This window comes from Vombatus ursinus, unplaced genomic scaffold, assembly GCF_900497805.2.
Source record: "Vombatus ursinus unplaced genomic scaffold, bare-nosed wombat genome assembly UNPS02005659.1, whole genome shotgun sequence".
NCBI classification, from domain to species: Eukaryota; Metazoa; Chordata; class Mammalia; order Diprotodontia; family Vombatidae; genus Vombatus; species Vombatus ursinus.
The window spans coordinates 26,219,051-26,243,523 of record NW_020945437.1 but is presented as its reverse complement, the minus strand read 5'-3'; the positions used below and the strand labels follow the sequence as shown (position 1 = coordinate 26,243,523).

The 24,473-nt window shown below is 41.8% G+C and overlaps 1 protein-coding gene and 1 pseudogene across 8 annotated transcripts in view; one reads left to right on the top strand and one right to left on the bottom strand.

Annotated features, from left to right (window-relative positions):
• The window catches only part of LOC114032778 (butyrophilin-like protein 2), a 105,428-nt gene that overhangs the window by 6,283 nt on the left and 74,672 nt on the right, over positions 1 to 24,473 (top strand). For 2 of the 8 annotated variants that reach the window (XM_027848216.1, XM_027848218.1), the window contains exon 2: positions 1,701 to 1,816. The exons of the other annotated variants lie outside the window; for them this stretch is intronic. The gene's annotated coding sequence lies outside the window, so the exon portion shown is untranslated. The remainder of the gene's footprint in view (positions 1 to 1,700; positions 1,817 to 24,473) is intronic. 8 annotated transcript variants of the gene reach the window in all.
• Positions 18,041 to 19,953, bottom strand: LOC114032776 (annotated as a pseudogene).

The window sequence follows — 24,473 nt, the reverse complement described above, 5'->3', positions numbered from 1 at the left end:
TTGGTGGTGGAATTGTGAACTGATCCAACCATTCTGGAAAGTAATATGGAACTATGCCCAAAGGGCAATCCAATTGTTTATACTTTGACCTAGCAATATCACTACTAGGTCTGTGTCCCAAAGAGATCATATGAAAGGGAAAAGGACCTACATGTGCAAAAATATTTAGAGCAGCTCTTTTTGTGGGGACAAAGAACTGGGAATTGAGGGAATGCCCATCAATTGGGGAATGGTTGAATGAGTTGTGGTATCTGAATGTAATGAAATACTATTGTGCTACAGATCTCCCCCTGGCACACTATTATAAACATGCAGCCTGATCAGTTGGTGAAATGTGAACAAGAGGTTGGGACAGCTATGGTTTGGGAGGGGAAAAAACCCTATTGTCAGTTGAAATAGGAGCATAGACCTATTTGTTACACCATTTACCAAGATAAGGTCAAAATGGATACATGACCTAGATGTAAAGAGAGATTTTACAAGAAAATTAGAACAAGGAGCATATTACTTATCAGACTTATGGATAGATGAACAATTTATGAATAAACAAGAGAGAAAGAGCAAAATTAGGTGTAAAATGGATCATTTTGATTCCATTAAATCAAAAAGGTTTTGGCAAATAAAACAAATGTAGCCAAGATCAGAAGGAAAACAGAAAATTTGGGGGGAAATTTTATAGACAGTTTATCAGATAAAGGTCTCATATCTAAAATATATAGAGAACTTTGTCAAATCTATAAGAATATCAGTCATTGCCCAATTGACAAATGGTCAAAGGTTATGAACAGGCAGTTTTCCAATGAAGAAATCAAAATAATTTGTAGTCATATGAAGAATGCTTTAAATCATTGTCAATTAGAGAAATGCAAATTAAAACAAGCTTGAGATATCATTTTATACCACCAGATTGGCTAAAATGATAGAAGGGTAAAGTGAAAATGTTGGAGGGGATGTAGAAAAATTGAGACAATAATTCATTGCTGGTGGAATTGTAAAGTGATCCAACCATTTTGGAGAGCAATCTGGAATTATGCCCGAAGAGTTATTAAATTGCCTATATCCTTTGAACTATCAATACCACTACTTGATCATTTTTCAAAGATAATTAGGGAAAAAGGAAAAGAACTTACATGTTCTAAAATGTTTATAGCAACTCTTTTTGTGGTGGCAAAGAACTGGAAATTGCAGGGATGCCCATCAGTTTGGGAATGGCTGAACAAGTTGTGGTATACGATTGTGATGAAATACCACTGTGCTATAAAAAATGATGAGCCCAATGATTTTAGAAAAACATGGAAAGACTTACATGAAATGATGTGTGAAATGAGCAGAATCAAGAGAACATTGCATACAGTAACAGCAGTATTATTTTAAGAATAAATTATTTTATCCATTACAAATACCCAAATTAACTATAAAGGACATATGAAGATGCTATCTGCCTCCAGAGAAAGAACTGATAAATAGCTGTATGGAATAATTTTACACGTATATACTTATTTGTGTCTAATGGTAGCCATCTTTAGTGTGGGGGTGGAAAGGAAGAAAAAAAAGAAATATACATGATAATTTTGTTGTTTATTTGAAAGGAATATATTAAAAGTTGTACTTAGCAGATTTACTGTTTTATATACAATAATCTTTTTTATTGTATTATGTTATGGAAATGCTTGTTTTATTTCATAAATTTAAAAAAATAGGTGCTCTGAGAATGAGGGGAAAAGTCCCAGAACCTGCCATCCTGCTGAGGGGCCAGAGAGCACTGATAGCTTTTTCTGGAGGGAGCTTTGGCTGCAGCTCCTGAAACATGGGATTGGTAAGAAAGCAATCAATGGTCAATCTATGGATGTACCAGTAAAGCTGGATATTAGAGCAGTAGGGGCCCTTCATCCCACCCAAGCCTAAGGCATGTTCTAAAGCTTCTGTCCCATTTGATCATTCAGGAGAGGTCATAGAGGGAAGACCATGGAGGAAAGGAATAACTTGGGTTCTTGGGAGGCAGGATCTGCTGGAGCCGCTTTAGAAACCTCTGTGCAGCTTATCATGAATAAGGCCAAATGGAAACTCTTAGAGTAGCCAGAACCATCACGCGTAGTTAGCACCAAATAATACTGGGTCCCCAAGTGGAGTGAAAGATATTTCTTATCTAGTGATGGAGATGATAGAAGCTACAGTATTTTATTATCCTAGCTCCCCTTATAAAACCCTGTGCTGCCTATGAGGAAGGCAAATGACACCCAGCAGCTTCCTATCAACTGCAGGGAACTGAACCAAGTCAACATGACTGTCATTACAGGTATTCCTGATAGGTAACCCTGATCTGGGGTGGGGGCACTATTAACTTCTCCAATGTTTGTTTCTCTATTCCTTTGCCTGAGACTATCAGGAGCAATCTGATTTACCTAGGAAAGAGTTTAGTAAACACTCACCGTCCTTTTCCAGGGCTACCCAAACTCTCCCTCACCCCATCAGTCTATGAATGAGTATTTTAATATGCCTTAGGGCAGCTAGGTGGTGCAGAAGATAGAGTGTCCTGCCTGAAGTCAGGAAGACTCTTCTTCCTGAGTTCAAATTTGGCCTTAGGCACTTACTAGCTGTGAGACCCTGGGCAAGTCACTTAACGCTGGTTGCCTCAGTTTCCTCATCTGTAAAATGAGCTGGAGAAGGAAATGGCAAACCACTACAGAATATTTGCCAAGAAAACCCTAAGGGGGGCCATGAAGTGTTGTTGGACATGACTGAAACAACTAAACAAACAACAACACATTCCAGGCACTGCACTAAGCTCTGGGGATGTAAAGAAACACAAAATCCTGTACACCGGGAAATTCTCAGCTTCCTCAATCAGAAGAGTCAATTTGGTACAAAAAAAGAGGCCGAGGGCTTCATTATGATCAAAAATAGATTTTAATAAATGGTTTCAATAATTATGATGGATTACTTACAATAGGGGCCAGTCTGGGGTGGCTGCCAGACGAAACAGTCTCAGTAATGGATTGATCCCTGCAAAGACTTTGGGAAAGCCCAGTGGTAATTATAGAAATCAAACCAAGGGAGGTGAAGCCAGAGAGTACATCACTGATAAATGGTGGATATTTTGGGTTTCTGCTTAGTAATGAGCTCACTTCTGAGTTTGGGCTTTAGCCAATGTTATTGAGTAAAATGCCCAAACACAGGTCTGTGTATTGATCAGGTACGGGTCATGAACTGGTCACCGTGTGCATGTTATGGCTTTTGTCAGTTACAGTATCTAAGTTATGACTCAGCATCTGAATTATAATTTTTAACAGGTCACCATGTCCAAGCTTCCATCTTTCACAGAGTTTTAAGTTGTGGCTTTCACTTCTTACTGTGTTTTATGGCCTTTCCCCCAGTCAGCTCCTCATGCCATCCTCTGAGGCCCCAGTCCAGGGCTGTGCTGAATGAAGCTCATTCATATGAATTCAGCACAGAGCAGCTGGATGAAATTTTAAGTGTGAATACTTACACCTCAAAAATAGGCAAATGCTACAAATTAGGGCTTGATTTGATTCTGTTGATTGTCTTGACTTAAGAGAGAGATGGATAAATATTAGTAATGCACATTCAACTTAAAAGTGTGTCCTACAGGTATTTTTCCCCCTTGGAGAGCCAGTTGTTAAACATTTATCAGTACACTCTTCATCATCACCATGGATTTCTTTCTAGGCTGAAGGGGCAGAGGGAACTATGCTCAGACTGTCACCCTGCTCTTCACTGCCAGCATCCTTGACTTGTCCTCAGGACCTGCCTGGATATTTCAGGTTTGCTGTGAACTGGAAAACGAAGTGGAAGCCTTAATCTTCTTCTGTATTTGATATTCCTTATTCCCACGCTTCCTGGCCATACCAGCTCAAGGAGGGTCACTCTGGTCCTTCTCATCTTACCATCTACTGACATTTCACCTTAGCCACAAAATAGAGAAATACCTATTTAGTATAGAAAGTCAGTCAGTCAGTCAATAAGCATTTATTATACACCTTCTGTGTGCTAGGTAGTCACTATGCTGAGTGCTAAGGATACAGAGAAAGGCAAAAGACAGTCCTCACCTTCCCCAAGCTCAGAATCTACTGAGGGAGGCAACATGCAAACATCTATGTACACACAAGCTACAGAGAGGACAAATAGGAAAAAATAACCAAAGACAGGCCCTAGAATGAAGAGAGATTAGGAAAGGCTTCCTGTAGAGGGTGTGATTTTAGTGGGAACTTGAAGAAGTAAGGGAAGCCAGCGGGCTGAGGTGAAGAGGGAGGGCATTCCAGGCATGGGGACCAGCCAGGACAAATGCCCAGAGCCTAGAGATAGAGGGTCTCATAGGGGGAATCACAAGGAGGCCAGTGTCTCTGAATCAGAGGATGTGAGGCATTTAAGGTGTAAGACGGGGAAGCTGGGATGGGAGAGGCAGGTCATGAAGGGCTTTGAGCCTAAAACAGAATTTCCTATTTCATCCTGGAGGTGATAGGGAGCCACTGGGATTCAGTGAGGAGAGGAGTGACATGATCAGACTTATGCTTAGGAAAATCACTTAGACAGTAAAGGTTTGGACTGGAGTGCAGAGACACTGATGGCAGTCAGACCAGCAGCAGGCCTGAGCCACAGTCTAGGCCTGAGGTGATAAAGGCCTGCCCCAGGATGGAGGCAGTGCCAGAAGACACAGAGGGTAATAGGCGAGAGATGTGATGGAAGGTCAAATCAATGGCCTGGAAACAGTTTGGATATTGGAGGGTAAGAGAGGAGGCGCTGAGGATGACATTTAGGGTGTCAGCCTGGGAGCCTGAGAGGATGGAGGGGGCTCTCAGCAGTAATTGGAATGTGAGGAAGCAGGGAGGATTTGGGTGGGGGTGAATAATGAGTTTGGTTTGGGACAATTGAGTTTAAGGTGTCTGTGGACATCTGGTTCTAGTGAAAAGCAAATCAGTCAGTGATGAAGACTTTATTTTTAGTTTGATGGTTGGATTAAGCTCCCTTCTTTAGGAAAAGCTACCCTAACAGCTAAGCCAGACTAACATAGAATGTCCCTTAAGTCTAGGTTACCTAGAGATCTAGTGAATAGATAGATTGATAATACTCTATCACCGAGTAGCAGATAATTAAAAGTCAGAAGGCTTACAAGACTTTTTTTTAAGGCCAAGTTCTCCTTTCTGGCAGCTGGAAGGGGTATTAGCCAAAGGTTAAGTTTCTCTTTGCAGTCTTAATGAACAAGGTCCCTTTCTTTCTTGAGCTGGAGGTTAGGTTGAGTAATGGGAATCTTTTAAGGTTGGAAGCTGGAATATGGGGGGGGGGGGTGACTGCTGACACCAAACCACAAGTTCAGTTATTTTCTCTTTCTCTCCTCCTTTGCCTTCAGAAGCAAGGCTCTCACTTGGTCCTCCTCCTACTTCTCCAATAGTTCTTTCTCTGCCTCTTTTGTTGGGTTATTGTCTTCATTTTACCAAGTTAAGATGGGTGTTGATCAAGGCTGTCTTTGACCCTCTTGTTTCTCAACAATTGTGCACTTGGCAATTTTATTTCCATTGTAACTTTAATTACTGCCTCTAACCACATGAACACAGATCTCCTTCTCTAGCCGTGACTTTTCTTCTGTGCTCAACACCCTCATCTCCACCTTCCCTCAGGACATCTCCATCCAGGTGTCTTTTCAGCATTTCACGCTCCCCATATCACACACTGAGTTTATGTTTCTCCTTCTTAAGCCTGCCCTTCCTTCTGATTTCATCATTCTCATATCAGAAGCACTAGGATTCACCCATTGCCCTTTGTTTGAGGAATCTCTGATGCTCACTGTCTCCCTCACTTAGAACATCAAAACCCCTGCCAATTCTTCCTCATCCTGCCACCAGAATAGCTTTCCCAGCCTTCCCTTCCTCTCTATCCTCTCTGGGACCACGTCGACCCAAGTCTTCCTCATCCCCTGCCTTGAGTCTTCCATTAGCTTCCACACATGATCCCCACTTCCACTGCCTCCCTGCACCCTCCATCAGCTGCCAGGCTCCTCTGCCCTGCACACAGCCCTGCTCAGGCCATTCCTGCCCTCCAAAATCTTCAGGGGCTCTGTACTGTGGAACTTACCCTGCTTAGCTTGGCCTCCATATTGGGCTAAGCCACCCCAATTTGGTGTCATCCTCCCATTTTGCACCTTTCTCATGCATTTAATTTGTATTACTATATGTTCCAATTATGTCTCTTGCTTTCTTATCCTAAGCTGCCTTATTCCTAAACTAAGCAACTTGAGGGTTGAGGGGACCTGTCTTACCTAAACTCCATATCTCTCCCACCAAAGTACATAGTGTTTACTGGATGGAATTAAATTATATGAGATTGAACTAAATATATAAATAAATATAGATTTAACAAATTGCATTGAAATAAAAGTCTTTGGAATTGAACTAAGCTATATCCCAAATGATCAATCACTTCGTTATAGAAGAAGGTCTAGATAAGTTTGACGAAGGAATCTCCTGAAGTCATTGCATTATTTCAAATCCCACTGCATATTTCCATTGGGTTGGAACCAATGACCCTATTTTACGTAATTATGAATTCAATTAGTATGAACTGAAATGTATTAAATTGGGGTTACTCAGGATCCAGGTATATGCCTCAATATTAAGGGCCTATGACTTTGTCAGTGTGGGAACAGCTATAAAGGCCATTTGTATTAAGTTGGTACAAAGCAATTCAGTGACTTGCCCATAGTCAGACAGAGAATAAGAGTCAGAGGCAGCATCTGGACCCAGTTCCTCCTGCTTCTAAGTCCAGTACTCCACCCACTCTACCACACTTCCTTTCACCCTGCCATACACTAAATTTTTAAATCAGATTAAGCATCATATCTCTCCAGCTCCACCAAGGCATGAAGCCAGGCCTTCCTCCCTTCTCTTCCCTACAGCCTCACCTAGCACGGGGCTGGGCACAGAGAAGGCATCTAGGAAAAATTTGTCATTAGGCCAATGCGGATTGAAGCCATATAGAAGACAGTCAAGAAGGCCTCAGACCCTTCATACACCACTCAGTGTAGGGCTTTTGAGGGCCGGGTGAAGCCTGGCATCTTGGAAAGAGAGAACAAAATCATCTCCATTTTTGAGCTCCAGGACAGAGAGGAGGCCTCCATCATCTTCTAGTGGGAAACATCAGGCCTGAAGGATCTGAGGGAGGGAAGAGAATTGAAACCATGAGTTAAGATTCACTTCCCAAAAGGAGTTTGTTCCTTTCTCAAAGGCTGTGGTTTTGCACATGTCAAGGAGAAGAAAATGGCCATATTTGGAGTGAGAAGAGCTGGGTGGGTCTGATTCCCAGCCCAGACTTTTTCAAATTGTATGATCTTGTGCAAAGTCCCTCCTCTCCCTGGGTCCCATTTTCCTCATTTGTTAAATGAGGGGGCTTTGACTTGTTGCTCTTTAAACTCACTTTCCTCTCTAACAGTCTGTGATTCAGAAGAAACCCATAAACCACACAGGACCTACCTGCTACCTGCAGTTCAATGTGGGCTTCATCACAATTGTCAGGTGACTGGACATGGCAAGTGTATTGACCAGAGTCAGAGACCTGCACCTGCTGGATCCTCAAGGTCACCTTCCCCTCAGCCATGTCACGTTTCAGCAGCTCCGTCCTCCCCTGGAACTCAGTGCCCTGGGATGCCTCCAGCTTCTCCCTAATGGGGTACCTGTGCACAAGGGTCTGGTTTCTGAACCAGTTCACAGTCACGTAGCGGGCAACTCTCTGAGGGATCAGTTCACAGGAGAGAGTGATGTCTTCCCCCTGCTTGGCCTGAATGAGCTGAGCAGATCCAATCATTGCGAATGCTCCTTTCTGGTGTTCTAGGGACAGAGCAGAAGAAAATCAGAGGGCAATGTAGGCCCAGCATTAAGAATATTTGTTTGTGTGTTTGGGGGCCCCAGTGGATGAAGGTCTGATTTCTGGATCAGCTGCTGCTCTGCTGTGGGCCCACTTCTGGAAAATCACTTTCCTTCCTGTGATCCCCTTGGAGACAAGACATTCTCTCTCCTGAATGCTTCCTATGGTCAGAAAGGGAGGGAAGCTTTTTGGATGCTGGAGGGTTAGGGGTGGGGACAGAATGGCAACAAATGCCATCCATGGCTTCTAGGGAGGCCCTGTATTAGTCTCTGCTCTGCCACTGTCCATGTTTAACTTACAAGTGCAGAGGGAGCCCAGGCTCCTGGGCTGGTGTTTGCCTGGCCCTTATGTGATTATTGGCTGTGCAGCTGAGCTAGGAGGAGGGTGGGCCACAGAGCCAGGTGAGGGCTCTATGTGGAGGAGTAGTTCAGCTCCCTGGGGAGGTGTGGAGTCTGGTCACCTGGATAGATGGATAAGTCTGTTCAGTGTCCTCATCTGGGTCTCCCCTGGCTAGCAGTGGTGAGGGTCTCATCCACTTGTTCTTGCCAAAGTGTTATGACAGAAGATGGCTTAAGATGCCAGTAGCTGCCAGAAATACCTAGACTTTAACAGGACACTCTCATACTGTAATGAACAGAGAATCTATGAGAGCTGAGAGACTTGGCTTCTGGACCTGGCTCTGCCATCATCCTCCTGTGTGACTCCAGGCAAGTCCTTCCCCCCTTTTCAAATCCTCCTGGTCATTTTCTACCCTGATGCTGTGGGTCCCTCATCTCCCCCAGCCCCAAACACTTTCTTTACCTTTCCACATCTTGCTCTGAGCACTGTAACTGAAGCAATCCTAACCATTGCGTCTGGGGAAAGTGTGTCAATGGATTGCTCTACTGTTCCATTCTCCAAACTCTCCAAAGCACAGCTCCTTGCCCTGGCCCCCATCCTTCTCTTCCAGTTGTCTCTCCTGTTGGAATGGAAGCTCCATGAGGGCAGAAACTACCTCATTTTTGTATTTGTGTATCCAGTGCTTGGGATGTAGCAAATACTAAATATTTTTTTTTTATTTCTAGCTATTCAGTTAGCTAATTAGGTGCTTCCTTACCACTTGTTTATTCATTCATTCTCTGAGCTTCAATTTCTTCCTCTGTAAAATGAGAAAGATTAAAAAATGTCCTCTAAGATCCCTTCCAGTTTTAATTATGTGCACGATTTCATAATTACTTAAACTGTTGCCTCTAGTGTACAGCCATTTTCTTGATTCAGGGTAGTGTTTTGAATGATACAAGACATCTCCCCATAGTAATTTTCTTTCATGAGGATGTATGCTTCAGAAAATACAGGACATTCCTGTCTTTTTTGCTTTTAAGAAGTTCTTCTCTTCAAAGTGTTTTTGTGCATATGTTAGCATTTGGCCAATTCTGTTTTTTAAGGTGTTATTTTCTTCAGTACTTTTTTGAGCCTTCTTTATCAAGGTGCTAATTCTAATTTCATAATTTTCTTGCATCACTCTCATTTCTTTTCCCAATTTTTCTCTACCTCTCTTATTTTATTTTTAAAATCCTTTCTGAGCTCTTCCAGGAATTGTTGTTGGGCAGATATATAACTCACATATTTCTTTGAGGCTTTTTATGTAGGTCTTTTGATTAGTTGTGTTCTTTTAAGTTTGTGTTTTTGTCTTAGCTGTCACCATAATAACATGTTATGGTCAGGTTCTTTTTTTGTTGTTTGCTCATTCTTTCAGTCTATTTACTGACTTTTAACTTTATGTGAAAATTGGATTCTGCTCTCAGAGCGAAAGAGGCAATGTCTCAAATTTCAACGGTTTTGTGCTGCTGTTTTCAGAGCTAGTTCTAAGGTTCTACAAGTTTTTGATGCTTCTAAGGTAGTATGATCTAAGGAAAGATGTGATTACTGTTGTAGTTTCATGGTGTGTTGTGGGGTCATCTCAAAATAATTCACATACTCATACTGTCTCCAACTCAAGCAAAGGCATTCATAGAGAATTATGCCTCTTAAGAAGCGAGCTGAGTTCCAAGAAGGAATGGCAGCTTAATGAAACCAAGACAAGGATTTTTATAGAGCATATAGTGTTCTATATGATGCGTTTTTATAGAGCATATATGTTACACATGTGCATATGTGCATATGTATTCAATGTGTTTTTGTGCAACATCAACATATATGATGTTGGTTACACAATAGAAAATATGAATATTAAAAAGATATCAAGCATTTGTCAAGGGATTAGGCAATAGGGGAGACTTAGCTTCAGTAGAACTGCACATGTGATTTCCCATAATGCATACAGAAAAACCCATTGGAGTAGGACATATATATGATAATGATATTATAATAAGCCTCTCTATGTCATAAGTTCACCTAAAGGACAACCTTTGTTATTATTACACAGGTGCCTACTTAAGGAAAGTCCCTTCTAATGTTTTGGCGTCCACATCCTGCTTGGGTATCATGGTAGTGCTGCTTTCTGATTGGCTGACTGTTGTGTTTCTGTCTGAGATTAGATGGATGTGGTTATGGCTGAGTGCATGGACACGTTTGCTGTTTCTGTGACAAATATGAGGAAATTAGAATATTGAGTCTGGGGGCAGTGGCTAGCTGGGGACAGTGGTTAGGATTCCATCACATGAATATGCCTGCTATTCTAGTGAGGCAGTGAGGCATATGAGGAAGTTGAGATATTGGGGATGGGGGCAGTGACTAGATTGGGGCTAAGGGCCTGTGGTATGGTTAAAGCCAGATTGCGTGGTCAAATAAGGACATGCCTGTTGTTCAGTGAGGCTTATAAGGAAGTTAGAATATTGTGTCTGGGGGCAGCTTTATTAGGATTCCATCAGTCACTACTCTCCTGGCCTGTACTCTATTATGTGTGCAACTATAAGCATTCTTTTTTAAAAAATTTTCAGTTCAGGGAACAAAACAAGCATTTCCATAACACAATACAATAAAATAAGATGATTACACATGAAACCACAAATCTACCGTGTACAACTTTCTATTTTCTCTAAATATACAACAAAGTTATCATGTAAACTTCAGTTTTTCCTTTTTTCTTCCCTCTCCACCCCCCTTGCCCTAGAGATGGCTACCAGACACAAAATGTGTGTGCGTGTATGTATTAACACACACATACACACATATGTATGTATGTAAAATTATTCTATACATACTTCCATTTACCAGTTCTTTCTCTGGATGTAGATAGCATCTCTCTTCATATATCCTTCATTTTTAATTTGTATATTCATAATAGTCAAAATGACTTAGTCACTTAAAGTCATTCTTAAAATAATATTTCTGTTACTGTATACAATGTTGTCTTGGTTCTGCTCACTTAGGCCTTCATCATTTCATGCAAGGCTTTCCACGCCTTTCTGAGACCATTGAGCTCATAGTTTCTTTTAGCACAATAATATTTCATCACAACTATACACCACATCTTGTTCAGCCATTCTCCAATTAATGGGCATCCCTGAAATTTTAAGTTCTTGGCCACCACAAAGAAAGTTGCTATGAACATCCAATTCATATTCAAAGTTATAATTACTATTTGTGAATTTCCCTCCATCTTATTTTTACTCACTACTTTCATTTTCATCCTCTTTTTTCATCCTGTCCCTGTTCCCTTATCTTCTCCCTCCACCCTCCCACCCCCTACTTCACCCACTCCTTCAAGGGTCTGCCATCTCCTCTCCCAATCTCAATACACACACCCCTCCAAAAGTTCCCCCATCCTCTCCTGTACCCTCCCAAATCCCAATCCATATACCCCTCTAAAAGTCTCTCCCCCACTCTGCCTTGTAGTTTTCTCACCTCTCTACACGTTCAGAAGACTTCTACATCGTTCCAGTGACCAGGATTCCCACTCCCCTGAGGCTAATATTCTAGTGAGCTAGTGTTCCTCCTTGTCCTGGTACTAAGACCTAGAACTGAATACGGGTAATGCAATGAGTCCTGCACCCACTACCAGCAAAGGGTTCCCTGTAATCTCCTTCTGACCAGCTGTCTGACTCCTTTACTGCAGTGGGCTGAGAGCCCCAGGGGTTGCCACTCTTGCTGATTGAAGCCACCTCAAAGCCTGCATGGGATGTGCTCCACTCATTCCCTGGGGAAAAAATCTTTCTTACCAACCTTCTAAGTTGTCTTGGGCTGTAAAATTGTTTCTCTGTTCTTTTGTTGGTTCTGCTGCTCCAGAATTCATTTTGAGGTATTATTTTAAAGTTGTTAGGAGGGCAATTTGTTAGAGTTCAGGTGAGTCCTTGTCTTTACTTCACCATCTTGGCTCCTCTTTGTCACTTTTAGAGATCCGTTCATAGCACCTCTACCAGAGCATGTCTCCACCATTCCTGAGGCTCTGGATCCATCTTGTTGATTGGCATACCAGCTTATGTCCCTCTGAACCAGAAGGATAAATGGTGATGGTGATGTGAGGGGATCTGAACCAAGGTCTGGGGATGTGGAGGACCCTGATTTAATGGGATTTGCTTCCTTCTATGCCCTTTCCCCAAATGCTATTGCACCTCCACAACCAAACCTATCTGAGCATCAAATTGTCTGTCTGTAAAATGGAGTTTATAATACTATCTTACCTACATCACATTAATAGTAGGAAGGAAATAATAATTTACTAAGTGTCTACTATGTTTCATACATTGTACCATGGGTTTTATAAATATTATCTTATTTGAGTCTAATAACAATGCTGGGAAATAGGTACTATTATTATCCCCTTTTTACAGTTAAGGAAACTGAGTCAGCAAAGTTTAAATGATGTGACCAGTGTCACAAAGTTAGTAATTATCTGAGACTGGATTAGAACTCAGGTGTATCCTGACTCCTGACCCAGTGCTCTATCCACTGTGCCACCTCATTGCCTCTTTTACCTCTAGAAGTAGTAGTAGTCATCATCATCCTCATAAACCTAACAGTGTATTAGAAATAGGAGCTGGTGAACCTTATTCTCATCAGAACTGGCTCAAAGAGGCATCAACATACACACTCAGTTGAGTATAAAAATCTACCTTACCCTACAGGAAAGTTGGATGAGAAAGGCATGAGAGAAGGGGGAATGGGGTGTGCTGAAAGAAGGGAAAATGGATTGGGGCAGGGGGAGATGTAAAAGTCAGAAACAAAATACTCGAGCATTGGCAGGGCAAAAGGAGAAAGAGTAGGATAAACAGGGGGAAGATAGGGTGGAGGGTAATACACAATAGTAATCATAACTGTAAAAAAATTTTAAGCAAGTTTCCCTGATAAAGACCTCATTCCTCCAATATATAGAGAACTAAGTCAAATTTATAAAAATAAGAGCTATTCTTCAATTGATAAATGGTCAAAGGATGTGAATAGTCAGTTTTCAGACAAAGTAATCAAAGCTATTTGTAGTCATATAAAAATGCTCTAAATTACTATTGATTAGAGAAATACAAATTAAAACAACTCTGAGGTACCATCCCCCAACTATCAGACTGGCTAGTATGATAGCAAAGGAAAATGACAAATGTTGAAGGGGATATGGGAAAATTGGCTAACACTAACGCACTGTTGGCAAAATTGTTTACTTGGTTCAACCATTCTGTGGAACAATTTGGACCTATGTCCAAAGGCCTATAAAACCATGCATACCCTTTGACCAAGCAATACCACTACTAGATTCGTATCCAAAAGAGATCCTTAAAAAAGGAAAAGGACCTATGTATACAAAAATATTTAGAGCAGCTCTTTTTGTGGTGGCAAAGAATTGGAAATTGAGGGGATGTCCAATAATTGGGGAATGGCTGAACAAGTTGTCATATGTGATGGTGATGGAATACTATTGTGCTTTAAGAAATGATGAGCAGGATGCTCAGAAAAACCTGGAAGGACTTACATGAAGCGATGCAAAATAATATGAGCAGAACCAGGAGAACATCGTACACAGTAACTGCAAAACTGTATAATGATCAACTGTGAATGACTTGGCTATTCTCAGCAATACAATGATCCAAGATAATTCCAAAGGACTCATGATTTTAAAAAAAATGCTATCCATCTCCAGATAAGGAACTGATGGAGTGTGAATGCAGATCAAAGCATGCACTTTCTTTACTTTCTTTATTTTTGGTCTATGTTTTCTTTCACAACATGACTAACATGGAAATATATTTTGCATGACCACACATATATAACCTGTATCAAATTGCTTCCCTTCACAATGAAGCAGGGAGGGAAAGGAAAAAAGTGAATTTAGAACTCAAAACTTTAAAAATGAATTTTAAAATTGCTTTTACATGTCATTGAGGAAATATTAAGTTTTTTAAAAGAAATAAATAGGGGCAACTAGGTGGCACAGTGGATAGAGCACCGGCCCTGGATTCAGGAGGACCTGAGTTCAAATTCGGCCTCAGACACATTAACACTTACTAGCTGTGTGACCCTGGGCAAGTCACTTAACCCCATTGTCTACCCCCCCCCCCAAATAAATAAATAGTAGCTGGTATCATTGTCTAAATAATTCTTCCTAGGTTTACAGGCTACACAAAGGTCTCTTAGACATTGGGAATCTCATTTTCCTCAACTAAGAAATCATTCTTTTTCCCTCCAAACCCATCCTTTTCCCAAACTCCTTATCTACTGTTTTTTAAAGGTTTGGTAGAATTCACTTTTAAATACATTGGGCCCTAGGGATTTTTCTTAGGGAGTTCATTGATAGCTTGTTTAATCTTTTTCTAAAATGGGATTATTTAAGTATTCTATTTCCTCTTTTTTTAATCTGGACAATTTATATTTTTGTAAATATTCATTCATTTCACTTAGATTGTCAGATTTGTAGGCATACAATTGGGCAACATAGCTTTATAAAATAATTATTGCTTTAATTTTCTCTTCACTGGTAGGAATGCACCCTTTTCATTTTTGAAGCTGGTAATTTGTTTTTTTTTCTTTCATTTTTTTAATCAAATTAACCAATGGTTTATCTATTTTTTGTCATAAAACCATCTCTTAGTTTTATTTATTAGTTTGATGGTTTTCTTACTTTCAATTTTATTAATCTCTCCTTTGATTCTCAAGACTTCCAATTTGGTGTTTAATTGTTCCCCTCCTTCTGCTGAGGACACCAGAGTTCTTCTCATCCACTGAGGGTCACAGCCTCGGTGTCCTCACCTGCTTCCTGTCTCCTCCCACATAGGCAGGCTCTGGTCAGTTCTGGAGTTTTTGCCTCCACAATACTTCTCACTTCCTACCTCTCCCTCCACTCAGGAGCCCCCACCCTCATTCTGCTCTCATCACCTCTCCCCTGGAATAACCGCCATAGCCTCTCAGTGGTCTCATGTCAAGTCTCTCCCCTTCCCATCCATCCTCCACTCAGCTGCCAAAGTGTTTTTCCTGGAGAGTAGGTCTGACTATGTTACTCCCTGCTCAAGAAACTTCAGTGGCTCCCTGGTTCTTCTGGGACCAAATACAAATGATGCTATTTTTTTATGCCCTCCAAACCTGGCCCCAACCTCCCATTCCAGGCTTATCACCTGACTTTCCTTCATATATATTGTGGTTTGCCCTTCTTTCTTGAAGAGGACCATGACATCAGGAAGATTATGGCATGACTTGCAATTGAATTAGATTTCAGGGAGGGAGGGTGATGCAAAGTCACCTGCCTCCTTTTCTCCTCAGGAGTCATCTGAGTCCAGTGGCCAGATATAGATCAGGACAACTGGAGATGGTCCAGGATGCAGTGGGAGAACTTGACCTTTGTAAGCTAAAGTCTTTCCAAGTTCTCACTTTGAATGAGGCAACACCCATTCAATGAATAGGCCTCTTTAAGAAGTGAGTCAAGGGACGGCCCCTTTAAAAAAAATATGACACTTCATATGTACTATGCCAGTCACACTGGCCTTACTCTTCTCCACATGGCACTGCTCTCCATCTCCCCTACTTCTGTGTCTTTGCACTGGCTGTACCTCCTGCCTGGAGTGCTGTCCCTCCTCATATCTCTTGGCTGCTTTGGCTTCATTCCAGACTCAGCTCAGTTCCTTCTCTGGAGGAGGCCAGCCCTGGTTCTCCCCACCTCATACCTGCTGCTGGTTTCCCTCAAGGCCTCCATTGCCTTTTCTCTATCTGTCATCTGTAGCTCTTTGCAGGTCGTTTCTCTCATTCCAATGTGAGTTCCCTGAGGGCAATGCCCATGTTGTGGCTTTCTTTTTTTACCCCCTCCCCCCAGTGCTTACCATGATGCCTGCCACATGGTAATAATAAGAATTGCTCACATTCCCGCAGCACCTACTGTATGCCATGTGCTGTGGTAAGCACTTTACAATTATTATCTCATTGATTATCACAACAACCCTAGTAATAATGATAACATACTGATAATAATTACAACGATTGATACTAATGATAATCATAACTGCAGTTAGTATTTCTTTAGACATCAATATTGCAACATCCAGTTTCTGTCAGTAGTAGTTGCACATTTCACATTTCAGTTGAGACTCAAAGTGGTTATTTCCATTTTCCATAAAAGTAAGACACAGAAAGATGTTGATTTAGTCTACAGCAGTTGAAATTCAAATTTGACCATGAATCTTCTTGACTCCAAGCTGTTTAGCTGTCTAGATCAATAACTGAAAGGGACCTCAGAGGACACCAGGTCAAATTCCCTCAATTGTGTAGATATGAAAATTAAAGCTCATGGAGGACAAAGGAACTTCAGAAGGACCCACATTCAGTAAGCCTCAGAGGCAGGATTTAAAAACAGGTCCTCTGAGTCCAGAGAACAGACCTTCTCTTCCTGATGGAATGAATTCTCTCCTCCTTTCTGACTGAGAAGGAGCCTAGAAGATTGTTTATTATTCAGGAGAAGCCAAGGTAGGTCACAGAGCCCTCAAAAGGAGGTCCCTGTCTAACCTCTGGGTGGGCTGGGGGAGCCCTTTTGTTGGAAGTAGCTTTGCTGGACAGGATTAGTGTTGATTTTCACAGTGGTCACTCTTCTCAGGCTGTAGGCCTGTCTCAGAAACTTGGGAAGTGCCGCTGGGTCAGTTGTTAGTCAGCCCCTCTGACCACAAGGTCTGAGAGGCAGACTGAACTGCTGGGGAGGCAGTTGCTATGTCTGCTCTGTTCCACTGATCTTCCTTTGTATTTCTTAGCCAGTACCAGATAGTTTTGATAATTACTGCCTTATAATATAGTTTAAGATCTGGTACTGCTAAACCTCTGTGAATATTTTTGAGAAGCCTATACTATAACTGACTGTAAAATTGAGTGCCCCTCTCCTCCTCGACTCTCTCTGCTCTCTAGGGTTCAGTGACATTGCTCTCCCTGGTTCTCCTGTCTGGCTGCTCCTTCTCAGACTCCTTGCCTGCATCTTCATAGAAGTCTCTCTCACTAATTGTGGGTTCTCCCAAGACCTTTCCCTGAGTACTCTTCTGTTCTCCCTCTGTGCTCTCTCATTAGTGACCTTGACTCCCATGGATTCACTTACCATTTCTATGAAGATGATTGCCAGCCAGGGGCTGGATGACCATGTACCCCCAATGTTTTAGACCTTTCAGTGGTTTCCTTTCAGTGGCTGGTAGACCTAAGTGGTTTCTGAGCTCCCTTCCAGCTCTGAGGTTCTGTGAGGAGGCTGAGTCCTGGTGAGACAGTGCAGCGTGAGCCTGAGTGTGAGGCCTCTCCCTTCCCTTCCTTCATCCTCAGACCTCCTCTGCATCCTCACTCACTCTTTTCTCTTCCTCTGTCCACAAAAGAAGAGGCTTCCCTGCTCATTAAGGCTGATTCCTCTCCTCATGCCATTGATCCGGTCCCCTTTTCTCCTTCCTTCCCCTAGGACCCTGCTCTATAATCATCCCTTCTCTTATCTTCAATGTCTCCTTTTCCAGTGGCTTCTTCCCATTGGCCTAAAAATATGGTCATCTTCCCAGTCCTAAGGCTTTCTTTTCTTTTTGGATGGTGCCAGTTTTAAAGAAATTTTATTCTCCAGGACAAGAATTGCATTTCTACTTGTTTACAGAACTGATAAAGTGCAATGCTGTTCACTTCTCTCCCTCTGCACAAATTTAAGTATTCAGAATGCCCAGACTTACACAGTATATGTTACTTTTAAACTGCTCCTGCTTTGGATACAAATTTGGGTCCTTCAAGTTTTGGAAAGCTGTGCGGAATGCTCTTTCTTCTGGTGTGTTTAGTCGACCTCTTCAATGGTGGGTCCAGAAGAAGCACCTCCAGGGAACCCACCAGGCATGTCTCCTGGCAGGCCCCTGCACTCTGGTACAGCTTAGTAATGATGGGGTTGCAGACCTTCTCCAATTCTTTCTGCTGATGCTCAAATTCTTCCTTCTCAGCAGTCTGGTTCTCATCCAGCCAGTTGATTATCTCATTACATTTGTCAAGGATCTTCCATTTGTCTTCATCATCAATTTTGACTTGCAGTTTTTCATCCTCTATGGTAGCCTTCATGTTGAAAGCATAAGATTCAAGAGAATTCTTGGGAGACACCTAGTCTCTCTGCTTTGCATCCTCAGCCCTGTATTTCTCAGCCTCCTAGACCATGCGCTCAATATCTTCTTTGCTCAGATGACCTTCATCATTGGTGATGGTGACCTTGTTCTCCTTGCCTGTGCTGTTATCAACAGCAGGAACAGTGAGGATGCCATTTGCATCAATGTCCAATGTTACTTCAATCTGAGGAACACCCCTGGGTGCTGGGGGGATTCCTGTAAGCTCAACTTGCCAAGCAGGTTGTTATCTTTTGTCAATGCTCTCTCACCTTCATAAACTGAATAAGCACACCAGGCTGGTTGTCTGAATAGGTGGTAAAGGTCTGTGTCTGCTTGGTGGGGATGGTGGTATTATGTTGGATCAGAACTGTCATAACTCCACCAGCAGTTTCAATTCCAAGGGAAAGAGGAGTAACATCCAACAACAGCAAGTCCTGCCCATTCTCAGATTTATCTTCAGACAAAATGGCAGCCTGGATGGCCGCACCATAGGCCACAGTCTCATCAGGACTGATATTCTTGTTGAGCTCCTTGCCATTGAAGAAATCTTGCAGAAGCTTCTGAATTCGGGGATGTGAGTGGAGCCCCCCCAAGAGGACTATGTCATGAATCTGTGATTTATCTAGTTTGGCATCTCTTAAGGCCTTTTCCACAGGGTGCAGTGTGCCATGGAAGAGATGAGCATCCAACTCTTCGAAACAGGCTCGGGTGATTGATGTATAGAAGTTGATACTTTCATAGAGTCAATCTTAATACCGGCCTGAGTACTGGAAGAGAGGGTACACTTTGCATGTTCATAAGCAGTATGCAGATGGTGAACAGCCCTCTTGTTCTCACTGATGTCCTTCTTGTGCTTTTGCTTGAACTCAGCAATGAAATGGTTGACCATATGGTTGTCAAAGTCCTCCCCACCCAAGTGGGTGTCCCCAGCTGTGGACTTGACCTCAAAGATGCCATCTTCAAAGGTAAGGATGAAGACATTAAAAGTACCACCTCCAAGGTCAAAGATCAACACATTTTTCTTGGCACCAACCTTTTTGTCCAAGCCATAAGCAATAGCAGCAGCAATTGGCTCATTGATGATTTGGAGTGCATTGAGACTGGCAATGTTTTCAGCATCTTTGGTGGCCTGACATTGAGAATTGTTGAAATAGGTTGGTACTGTGATCACAGCATTTGTGACAGTATTCCCAAGGTAAGCTTCAGCAATTTCTTTCATCTTGGTTAGGGCCATAGAAGATACTTCTTCTGGATAGAAACTTTTGATCTCTCCTTTTTACTCCACTTGGAACTTAGGCCTGCCTGCATCATTCACCACTGTGAAAGGCCAATGTTTCATGTCTGACTGTACAAATGCATTATCAAATCTGCAACCAATCAGATGCTTGGCATCAAAAACTGTGTTGATGGGATTCATTGCAACTTGATTCTTTGCAGCATCACCAATTAAACATTCTGTGTAGGTAAAGGCAATGTAGTTTGGGGTGGCCCTGTTTTCTTGGTCATTAGCAATTATCTCCACTTTCCCATGTTGGAAGACACCCACACACGAATAAGTGGTGCCAAGATCAATGCCAACAGCAGGTCCCTTTGACATGATTGCTAGGGGGTAAAGGGTTGTAGCTGACTGCTGTGGAGGAAGAAGGACTGCTACTGCACTGAGTAGCAGAAGGTATCTTCTCATATTTCTTCTTTGAAGATAGATATTTTAATTTTAATTTACTAACCTCTAGTTTTGTTTTGGGGCCTGTAATTTGTTCTTTATTTTCAGTGGGCCACATAACAACCCTAGCAGTTAGGACTGAAGGTCTGGTTACCCACATTTTGCAGATGAGGAAACAGCAGCAGAGAGATACTGCCTCTGTCTGGGTCCCACAACTGATAAGGAAGCAGTTGAAATTTCAACTGGAGTCTTCCTGGCTCCAAGCCCAGCAGGCTCTACACCAAGCTATTTAAATGCCTAGATCTATAACTGAAAAAGACCTCAGAGGATATCCAGTCCAGCCTTCTCAATGTATAGATCTATGAATTAAGTCCCATGGAGGGTAAAGGGATTTCTGAAGGTCTCACAGGCAGTAAACCTCAGAGGCAAGATTTGAACACAGGTCCTCTGATTCCAAAGCCAGTTTATTTCTACTAGAACAAATTGCCTCATAGTATTATTACCTTCATTTTACAGGGGAGAACATCAAGATTCAGACAGGAAAGGTTCTCATCCAAGGTCACACAGGTCTAGGCAGTTCTAGACCTCAAACTTAGGACTCCAAGTGTGGTATTCATTCCATTATGCCAACCTTGTGACAGTCATGGGCTCAGCAGTGGGAGGGATCTCAGAGGGCGTTTGGTCCAGTCCAGCCCTCAACAGAAATCCCCTTTCCAACAGCCCCAACAAGTCATCCCCTAGCCTCCACTGAGAGACTCCAACCCAGTTCTCCTAAGACTTCTCTTCTAGCCATACCGTGCTGCTACTCAAGATGAATCCAAGAAATAGGAAAGGAGTGGGGGAAAGCATGCCTGGTTTGTAAACAAGCTGGCAGAGATGCCACTTCTGAAGATCTTTGTATAACACAGCAGCTCAGATGCAGGAGCTGATTTCAAATGACAAAGATGACAATTCAAAGGTTTAGTTTTGGCAAATCAAGCCATGTGTTAGAGACTTGAGTAAATAAGGAGAGGACAGAAGAACACGTCTAGTGGACTTGAAGGAAAGAGAGGCTTTTAGCCTGGGCCTAAATGAGAGCCATTTGGCAGGATCACCAAGAAACCACTCCCATAAGGAATAATATGCTAAAGGCTTTTTCCAGCTTCCTACAGTGAAAGCAAGATGAATAGTATCAAGGAGTTTAGAATGTAGTGGAGACCTGATCAGTCTCTAACCTGGAAAGGGCCTGAGCTGAACAGAGCAGACTAGATGCAGGTGTCAGGACATAAAGTAGTGGTATAATTTATTTCAGAGTGAGGAAAGTGACTTGCACTAAAGGAAGCCTCTCCACCCTGAGAAGGAGGGCTTAACATATTGGGATACAGGCAATGCTAATGTATACAAGTGGGCTGGACTATGTCATTTTTAGGTCCAGAGTTACTGTGCCCACGGCTCCTGTGGGAAGAGTATTGTCCCAAGTCTTGGGAGATGTTACTACTCTGTGCAGTTCAGAATCAGAGTTCTGTTATCGGAACAGGAGTGCAGTACAAGGAACAGGGATTATGAGCATGTCAGAGATATGATGGATATTGGCTCTCAGATTCCTGGGAAATAGAGGGAGTGAACATGTGGTGCAATACACTTTGCCAGAGGGTGAGATCATCCAGAGAGCAAAGGATTGTTGTTATGCCAAGCTCAAGGCACAGTCTGCTTGCTAAGCCTAAACTCTGGGAAATAGGATATCCCCAAAATATTTTGACAATAGCTAGAAAGAGAACAGAGCTTTCTCTTCCTGATGAGATGAATTCTCTCCTCCTTTCTTGCTGAGAATGTATCCAGATGATTGTTATTTAGTAGAAAGCAAGGTGAATCACAGAGCCCTCAGAAGGAGGTCCCTGTTTAACATCTGGGTAGGCTGGGGTAATTCTTTTGTTGGGAGGGCCTTTGTTCCAAAGGGCTTGTAGTCATTTTCATGGTGGTCACTCTTCTCTGGGTTGTAGCACAATCTCAGAAACTTGGAAAATGCAGGTAGGTTACCTTTAAAATTTTTTTATTCATTTAATTTCATAATTTATGGAATAAAACAAGCTTTCCCATAAATTAGTATAATAAAAAAGATGATTGCACATGAAATTGCAAATCTATTGTGTACCACTTGCTGTTCTTTTTAAATATATAAGAAAGCTATCACATAAATTGCTTTTTTTCCTTTTTTTCTTCCTTCTCCTGCCCCACCCAGGAGATAGACACCATTAGACACAAATATGTGTGTATATTTACATATATATGTAAAATCTTTCTATAAATACTTCTAGTTGTCAGTTCTTTCTCTGGATATACATCTGTCATATATTCTCTAGAGTTAATTTGGGTATTTATAATAGTTGAAATGACTTATTAACTCAAAGTTCTTCTTAAAACAATATTGCTGTTATGTCTACAACATTCTCTTGGTTCTGCTTGTTCGGTTCCTCGTTATTTCATGTTAAGTCTTTCCATGTTTTTCTAAGATGATTGAGCTCATCATTTCTTATAGCATAGTAGTATTCCATCACAATCATATACCCCAACTTGTTCAGCCATTCCTTGATTAATGGGCATCCCTATAATTTCCACTTCTTTGCCACCACAAAGAGAACTACCATAAACATTTTAGAACATTTAGCTTCTTTTCCTTTTTCCCTAATCATCTTGGGAAACTAACCTAATAGTGATATTTCTGGGTTAAAGGGTATGTGCAGTTTGATAACTCTTTGGGCATACTTCCAGATTGCTCTCCAAAACGGTTAGATCAGTTCACAATTCTATCAACAATGAATTATTGCCTCATTTTTTCACATCCCCTCCAACATTTGTCACTTTCCCAATCGTTTTAGTAAATTTGGTAGGTGTAAAATTATATCTCAAGCTTGTTTTAATTTGCATTTCTCTAATCAATAATGATTTAGAGCAGGTTTTCATATGACTATAAATTCTTTTGATTTCTTTATCTAAAAAAACTGCCTGTTCATTTCCTTCGACTATTTATCAGTAGGGAGGTCAGTTGTTAATCAGCCCCTTCTGACCACCACATCTAAGAGGCAGGCTGAATTGTAAGAGGAAGCTTGGGAGACAGCCTGGCACACTGAGCAGAGGACTAGTCTTAAATCCAGGAGTCTGGGGTCAATTGATTCTTCAAAGGTCTCATTAATTGTCATTTTTATTCCATTGTGATCAGTAAAGTATATACTTAAAATTTTTATTTTTCTATATTCCAGTACAGAATCTTATGCCATAGCACATGATTAATTTATGTAAAGATGCCATAAATAGCTGTGATACATAGAACTTCCATTATATTCCCACTCAAGTAATCACAAAAGATGTAATATATCTTACTTTCTGCAGATGTATTTAGGCTATTAACTCCCATCCTTTGGTTAATTAATATTTTTCAATGATTGAATAAAATGAAATCTTTAAACCTTTAGCACCCCAACTGACAAGGAACCAGTTGGAGACCTAGAGAAGAGCATTTCTAGAAAAGCCTCTAGCCAACTGTGTTGCCCATAGAAAAGGAAACTGTATTCCACATTCATCTGTCATCTGCATGCTGGGCCTGTAAGGTTGCAGATCTGTGCCCAGTTACTCAGTACAGAGGAACAGAAGGAAAGACACGGTCCATACCCCCAAAGCCCATATATTTTGCTTAGTGATACTGATAACAAGGGTAGAGGTCAAACCAAGTCAAGAAGCATTTATTAAGTGTCTACTATGTGCCAGGCACTGTGCTATTAGACACAGAGGTTACCATGAAAAGCAAAATTCATTCCTTGCTCTCAAGGAGCTGACAGTCGAATTAGAGAGACCACGCAAGCCTTTACACAAAACAAGATACATGAAGGATAAATTGGAGATATTAGGAGAGAAGACACTAGCATTATGCGGAATGAGGAAAGGCTTCTAGCAGAAGCTGAGATTTGAGCTAGATCTGAAGGATGCCAGAGGAGTCAGGATATAGAGAGGAAGAGGGAGAATTCCAGGTAAGGGAGACAGCCAGTGAAAATGCCTCAAGTAGGAAGGTGGAAGGTATTATTTGAGGAACAATCAAAAAGCCAGTGTCACTGGTTGGCAGAAGACACGGGCGGGGGGGGAGGTGTAAGAAGACAAAAGAGGTAAGAAAGGGCCAGGTTGTGAAGGGCTTTCAACACTACAGGGCTTTTATTTATCTTAAATATGAAAGACACTGAATGTTATTGAATTGGGGGTTGGCATGGTCACACCTGAACTTTAGGGAGATCTTTTTGACAACTGAATGTCAAATGCTGGAGAACAGAAAAGCTGGAGGCTGGGAAGCCAACCAGGTGATAAAGTTTTGCATGAAGACAGCAAAAGTAACAGAGGAGAGAAGGAAATGGATATGAGAGATGTTGGAAAGGCAGACTGGACAGGACTTGGCTATGGAGACTAGATATGGGGAGGCAGGGAAAGAGAGA